The sequence below is a fragment of the Aethalodelphis obliquidens genome, unplaced genomic scaffold (assembly GCF_003676395.1).
Source record: "Aethalodelphis obliquidens isolate GAN/ISIS:26980383/991018 unplaced genomic scaffold, ASM367639v1 scaffold42, whole genome shotgun sequence".
In the NCBI taxonomy this organism is placed as follows: domain Eukaryota; kingdom Metazoa; phylum Chordata; class Mammalia; order Artiodactyla; family Delphinidae; genus Aethalodelphis; species Aethalodelphis obliquidens.
Genome location: NW_020837986.1, coordinates 8,633,208 through 8,640,897, shown reverse-complemented (window position 1 = coordinate 8,640,897; position 7,690 = coordinate 8,633,208). Strand labels below are relative to the sequence as shown.

Genomic DNA, 7,690 nt, shown 5'->3' with positions numbered 1-7,690 from the left:
CCGTTCTGCAATCCACTCTTCTCATTCCATCTTTCTTCTCTAGTTTTCCAGGAACCCCAAATGCCCTGAAGCTCACTCTTGCTACTCCTCACTTCTGGGGCTTAGCTTGTGCTGCTTCCTTTGCTTGGAATGTCCTTCCAGTGCCTTCTACCTTGCTTATTCCTACTCATCTTTAAGAAATCAGACCAGTGGTCACCTGCTCTGGAAAGTTCTGTACATATCTATGTTTCATGATCGCACTTACCACACTGTATTATAATGGTCCACTTACAGGCTGTGTAGTAGGACACTATTCTGTATGTTTCTCCATGTGTTTCCCACCATCACCACCCCCACTTCCTTGCCTGTCACTGTTTTAATGCGTAACAAACAGGTCCAAACTTTAGTGACCTGAAAACACAATTTATTATTTCTCATGGTTCTGGGTGTTGACAGGGCTCAGCTGGGTGGTTCTTGCTTAAAGTTACTCATGGACTTACGGTCAGAAGGCAGCTGGGGCTTGAGTCATCGAAGGCTCAACTGGGCTTACTGTGCAAGATGGCTCATTCACACAGCTGGCAGCCGGGGCTGTTGATCGGAGCACTCACATGTGGATTCACCATAGGGGTTGGACTTCCCACAACCTGGCAGCTGGGTTGCAAGAGGGAATGTCCCAAGACCAAGTGTTTCAAGAGGCCTGTGCGGAAGCTACAAGGCTCCCAATGACCTAGTTTCCCAAGTCCCAGAACATCTTTTCTGTTATTGGCCCTATGTTCTATTGGCCAAGTAAACACTAAGGGCAGCCCAGATTCACAGGGAGGGAAAGGATAAGAGACTCTACCTCTTGATGTGAGGAGTAGTATGTGCATACAGGGAGGGCAGGAATTGATGGTGGCCATCTTTGGAGACTAGCTACCATGGTCACTCTCTCCCCATTCAGTCAGAGCTTTGGGGGAGGATTTGGGTTGTTACAGCATGAAGGCAATGAGAAAGACAGTCAGTGATTTCAAATAGTCTCTTGAAACCTACAACAGAGACACGGTGTTTGGTTGTGGTCACTGATTTTTTGTAAAGACAAAAGAACCCAAGAGACTCAGAACTTGAAATTGATGCCATGAACAGTAAATAGGGAAGAATGCAGAAGCTGTCTTTCTGCCTGTAAGGGATAAAATTTGACCAGCTAGAGGGAGGAGGGGAATCACATGGAGATAGAACTAACAGTAGATGCTAGATCTCCAAAAAGAAATTTGGGGCTATCCCAGAGTAGAAGGGGATATTGCCTGGTTCCTCATGGTGTTTGCCAGGAGACCAACACCTCCTAGCAAGGGCTGGAGAGGCTGACAGCCCTGATGGGAGCAGGTGTTTGACAGATGGGCCTGGGGGTGTCCTCCACAGTCCTCTGTGTCCCTGTAGCAAGGTGATCACGATGAGGGTATAGGGTAGAGCGTGAGTGTAGCTGGTGGACTTGGAAATGCTTTGTGGTCAGGACAAGTGTTCAGTGGGGACGTCTTGGTTCAGTGGATGGCAGTAGATAGAGCCTGGGATCCAGAATCAGATGTACACCCTGGGGCCAGGGCAAATTAGGAGAGCCCAGAACATGGACCACCCGCAAGGAGAAGGGAAGCAGCAGTGGAAAGTGGAGAAGCTGGAAGTGGACCAAGACTCTACTTAAGAGAGACTCAGGGAACGTCCAGATGTGACTGCATTTACCTCAAACCGACTAAGTTTGTGCTACTGAACAGAAAAGGAGCGGGGGTAAGAGTGACCTTGAGTCACGGAGAAATAAAGAAACTGTATTTTGGCAATACAGTTGTATCTGTTTGGGGCTGTTTCTGGGCCAGCAAACTGGGGCCATCTTCAACTTTCCATCTTCTCTCATCTCTCGTGCTTGGTTGGCCCCGGGGCTCCTATTTCTACTTCTAATCGTCTCTTCAATCCACCTCCTCGCCACCGGCCGCGTTGTTTAGCTCAGCACTGCATCCCTTCTCACCTGGACAGCTGTGGCGGCCTCTTAGATATTCTCCCTGCCTCCAGGCTTGTGGGGGGCCCCTTCAAACCCTTTTCTGCAGGCAGCCAGAGGGGTGACAGGACTTATTGTTTTCTTTACCTAAACCAATGCAAACTCTCCTGGAAAATCATTTTGCTGTCCCGTTTTGAACAAAGTTCACCTTCTTATTACACTACCCACCTTATTGGCCATCGCTGATTGCCTTTTAACCAAATTCCTGCATTCTCACCTCGGGCTATTTTGGTCACGAACCTGAGGGATGGAAAACAGCGGTAGCCATGAATGCCAGCATGTGGAGAGGCAGCTCTGGGAGGGTGGGGCTGGCATGCGGCGAGACATGGAGACATGGAGATGGGAGAGGAAGGGTCTGACAGTCAAGTCTCTGGCTTCAGGGGACCTGGACGCCCAACTAGCCTGCCTATGGTTTGGCTACAGAAGCCAATCAAGTTCTGTTTCTGTCTGAGCTGGTGTGAGTTTTTTTTCACTGGCAAAGAAACATGACTAAATGAAAACGTGATCACATTGGTCTCTCTGCTTAAGCACGTTCACTGGTTCCTCACTACCCTTGGGATAAAAGCCCAAATTCCTCGGCATGACACACAGGTCACTGCTCTCCCTCGTGTTGCATCCAGGCCCCAAACCTGTGTGCCCCACACATGCTGGACTCATTTCTGTCCTTGGTGTATCCCATGGAGGTTGCTGGCCTCATGGGGACCAGGTAAGAGATGAGATCCACGCCTACTCTGCCTGCTCCCCTCGCCTCCCCCCAATCTCGCAGCTCTCAAGTCTTTTGAATCCAAGTCTTTATCTAGGATTTCACCTGGGCAGTCTCTTCTAAACTCTGGGCCCTTCCTTTTCCTATATCAAAACTTACCTCTCTCGGGCTTCCCTGGTGGCGCAGTGGTTGACAGCCCGCCTGCCAATGCAGGGGATGTGGGATGGAGCCCTGGTCCGGGAAGACCCCACATGCTGCGGAGCAGCTGGGCCCGTGCGCCACAGCTGCTGAGCCTGTGCTCTGGAGCCCCTGAGCCGCAACTACTGAGCCCATGCACCACAACTACTGAAACCCGCGCGCCTAGAGCCTGTGCTCCGCAACAAGAGAAGCCACCGCAACGAGAGGCCCGCCCACTGCAACAAAAAGTAGCCCACGCTCGCTGCAACTAGAGAAAGCCCGTGAGCAGCAACGAAGACCCAATGCAGCCAAAAAAAAATTTATTAATAAAAAAACAAAAAAACCCCAAAAAACTTACCTCTCTCATGTTTTATCTCCTAAGAACTTGGGTCTTTGCATTTTTTTAATTGCAAAAATAATTTGTGGACATCTTAGAAAATTGCTAAGTACCCAAAGCACCCAGAGGCAACCACTGTTCACATCTTGAAACACTTCTTATCATAACTGTTTTAAAACAAGTCTTCTGTTTCTTTCCATGTAATACATACACATTGTTAAAAAAAAAAAAATCCAAGAGGATAGAAGAGCAGCCTTCTCTGCCTTCTCCCCATCCCCAAACTCTCACCCCAGAGTATGTGATCTGTTCCTTGAGGTCATCTCTCAGCTCTAAGAAACAATTAGATCCCTTGCATTAGGAAGGATGCTTTCACCAGCATCTAACAAAACACCCGAGCGTGGCTTAAACAGTAAGACCATTTTATTTATTTCAAAGAAAGTCCAGAAGTCAGTGGTGCCAGGTGTCCGAATTGAGTCAGCACAGAGTTGCATCTCCTGGCCTTCCCCTCGTGGTCACAAGATGGCTGTCAGAGCTCCAAGTATCACGTTTTTACCCAACAGCACCTAGGCAGAAAGGAAGGGGCAGGACCAATAAAGCTCTCCAGATGCATCCCTTTAACCAGGGAGGAAAGTGCTTCCTTGAAGCTGCCTGACAATATTCACAAGATCCTAGTCAAAATCGGGTCATGAGAGTTTTCTGACCAGCATCTATGATACCCTATTTCTAAATAGTTCATAAGACCCACTGATGTCCCATGTGGCAGATTAGGCTTTGGGTCACTTGGAAACTACTCCCCACCATCCCTGCTTCTCCCACCACAGTTGTCAAGTACCTCTGTTGGTTTTTAAGAAACCTACTTGCCCCTTCACTCCTGACTCCACTGTGTGTCCACAGACGCTCCTGTGCCTCCCGTTACCGTCCCTGTCAGTCCTCTGACCCCTTCCCTCCACTGCTATCTCCCAGCTTCTACATCTGTACTTTCACATCTGCCTATGGTTTGGCTACAGAAGGTCACTGGTCATCACATCGTGATGGGTGATAATACTGACATTCTGTTCTGTAACCATAATAAAATCCAGGTCAATACAAAAATTGAGTATCAATGAAAAGTGAAAAGGAAAAGATAAAATTCTCATTACTTGAGACAACTATACCATGTAACTTCCTGTGGGTACCTACCTACGTATTTACAAATTTTTAGAAAGTCTAGAAAAGTGTACATTGGGCCCATTACAGTAGCAACCTCTGGGTAAGAAGGAAATGGGATGGCAGTGGTGCCCAAAAGGGACTTTAGGTTCATCTGCAATGTTCTATTTCTCAAAAAGGAGAATATATTCATGTTGCGCTTATGTCATTGAACTTTCATTTGAAAAGTTCCCTTTCATTTTCAGCCAATTATGGCAGCTCTGTGTTTGGCAGTGCTTGCACGTCTGTGTCCAGGAAGGAAGAACGTTTACTTTGTGTGTGTCTATGAATGAAGTACAGTGATTAGTGGATTAAAAAAAAAATGTAGCAAGCAAAAGAAAAACAAAACAGGGGGTGCAGAGAGAACTCATTCACAACAACAATAAAAACTACAGGAATAAACCCATCGGGAAATTGGTAGGTTCGTTATGGAGAAAACCATAAAATAGGACTAAAGGCTGCCCTTTAGATGATCAGAATGAGTGCAGGGCTATACTGTGTTCATGGACTGAAAGACTCAGGATTGTACTGATGTTGATTTTCCCCAAATTAATCTTTAAATTCACAGAACCTGACAAGCAGGTTTTAAAATTCATGTGGAGGAGTTAACGTGCAGTAATAGTTAGCGGAGTTAATTGAACAGGAAGCACAATGAAATGGAACATTTTACTTAACAGATATCAAAAGGTGGTCTCAAGCTAGAGTGGATAAAACAGTCTGATGCAGACAGAAATATATAGACTGGTGAAAAAGAACCAGCGCCTCAGACCTACCTAGACATGGCAATTCAGTATATGAGGGAGTTTCACTTCAGATCAGTGGAGAGAGAAGGAACTAGACAGTCCGTCATGTTGCAATAATCAGCTGTATGTTTGCAGAAAGATTAGATCATATCTCATTTCAATCATAAACATACACTCCAGCTGCATTAAAGACCCAAATAGGGCTTCCCTGGTGGCGCAGTGGTTGAGAGTCCACCTGCCGATGCAGGGGACACGGGTTCATGCCCCGGCCCAGGAAGATCCCACATGCCACGGAGCGCCTGGGCCCGTGAGCCATGGCCGCTGAGCCTGCGTGTCCGGAGCCTGTGCTCCGCAACGGGAGAGGCCACAACAGTGAGGGGCCCGCATACCCCCCGACAAAAAAAAAGACCCAAATAAAAACAAAATTACTAGAAAGGAATACAGAGTATACTTAAACCTTAGGAGTAAGAAAGGCCTAAACATGATATATAAATACAAGGAATAAAGGAAAAGATGGAAATTTGATTATGTCAAAATTGATAACTTCTGTCTAACAAAAGCCCCTACAAAATTTGAAGGCAACAGACAAGCTGGAAGAAAACATGTGCCATATATATATATACATACACACACACACACACACACACACACACACACACACACACACAAAAGATTAATATCCAGATTACACTAGGAAACTCAAAAATCAATAAGATAAAGACAAACAACCTAATTTTTTAAATGAGCAAAAATAAACAGATCATTCAGAAAAGAGAAAATACAAATGCCTAAAACACATATGAAAATCTCACTAGCAAACAGGTATGTATAAACTTTAAAAAATTATTCAATTTTTCACCCAGCAAATTGGCAAACATTTAAAACAATCACTTATGGTGTGAGGAGTCCTCCCATATCCTCTGGCTAGAAGTTTAAATGGTACAGAAATTATGGAGGACACTTTGGTAACATCTAAAACTAAAAATGTGGAAACCCTGAGAACACAAATTCCACTTCTCAATCACCATCCTAGAGAAACATTACAGAAGAGGCACGTGTAAGGCTATTTTCTGTGGCGCTGCTTATGATGGAGGAAAGAAAAGGATGCAACTAAATGTCCATGGATCTTAGGAAGGAAAAATGTAGCACATTCATGGGAATGAATATAACACAGCTACTAAAAGGAACTGGCAAGAGCTATTTGTATCAATATATCTTAGAAATATAAGATGGAGTGAAAAAACACAGCTTACAGTAAAATCTCTACAGAGTGGGATGATTCATTCAAAATACCTCCATTGATACTTACATTTCTATGGAAGGAGACACATAAAACTGCGGGTGAGGGAGGGAAACTAGGATTTCAGAGGGTGGCCAAAGGAAACTTTAGTTACATTCATATTGTCCGACTTTCAAAAGGAAAATGTATTCATGCTTTACTTCGTTAATTAAAGTATAATCTGAAAATACTCTAATTTGTTTCCAGCCAATTACGCCGGCTCTCTGTGTTTGGTGGTGCTTGCATATTTGTGCCCCCGGAGGAAGAATGTTCACTTTGCGTGTGTGTCTGCAAGTCAAGCCCACTGATCGGTAAACAGGTTGAAATGAAATATGGAAAAACAAGGGCCAAACAAATAAAGGGAGAGGAGACCCTATTCACAGTTGACAACAAAACCTGTAATAAACCTAGGAATAAATTTATCAAGAAATATGCAAGACTTTAGAGAAAACCATAAAACTTCCCTGAAAGACATGAGAGTGACCGGAACTGAGAGATAATAGCAACGAGCACTGGCAGAAGACTCAAATATGATAAAGGTGCCAATTTTCTTCAAACTTACCTAAAACTCAATGTGATCCCAATTAAAATCCCAGCAGAATTTTTCCTGAGACTCGACAGGCTATTTTAAAATTCATGTGGTGGGACAAGTATGCAAGGATGATCAAGGCAATTTTACAAAAACAACAGAGAGGGTGGGATTTGTCCTGCCAGTTAGCAAAGCATATTAGCAAGCTCAGGAGTAGACAAATAGATCAGTGGACCAGAAAGAGCTCTGACACAGACCCGCATTGGAATTCAGTGTCAGGCAGAGGAGGCAGTTCTAAATCAGCGGAGAAATGATATATTATTCCATAAATGGTGTTGGGACAATTACCTATCCATTTGGGGGGAATGGGGAGGAATTAAAGTTAGATCCTAAGATTTGTACATATGGAATTTATTTTTTGTATATAGTATAAAGGCTTAAATATGTATGTATACAGAAACTATAAATTTTAGAGAAGGAAATACAGTAAATACTTATGACCTTGATACAGGGAATACTTTCTTAAATAAGACTGTAAAAATGGCCTAAAAGTAAGATTGACAAATTTGATCGTATCAAAGTTAAAATTTCTCTAAGACAAAAAGATACTACACAATTAAATGACACAAATCACAATGTAGAAAACATCTGCAATATACATGACAAAGTATTAATATTCAAATAAAAAACTCTTAAAAATCAATAGCAAAAAGACAAAAAAAACCTTAAAAAAAAAAA

General features: G+C 43.8%; 1 long non-coding RNA gene across 1 annotated transcript; it reads right to left on the bottom strand.

The window, feature by feature from the left end:
• Positions 1–3,618: 3,618 nt before the first annotated feature.
• Positions 3,619–5,439, bottom strand: LOC113605218 (uncharacterized). Its single transcript, XR_003427110.1, has 2 exons — positions 5,175–5,439; positions 3,619–3,779 (listed from the first exon to the last, which is right to left on the bottom strand). It is a non-coding gene; the product is annotated as an uncharacterized LOC113605218 (long non-coding RNA).
• Between the last annotated feature and the right edge of the window lie 2,251 nt (positions 5,440–7,690).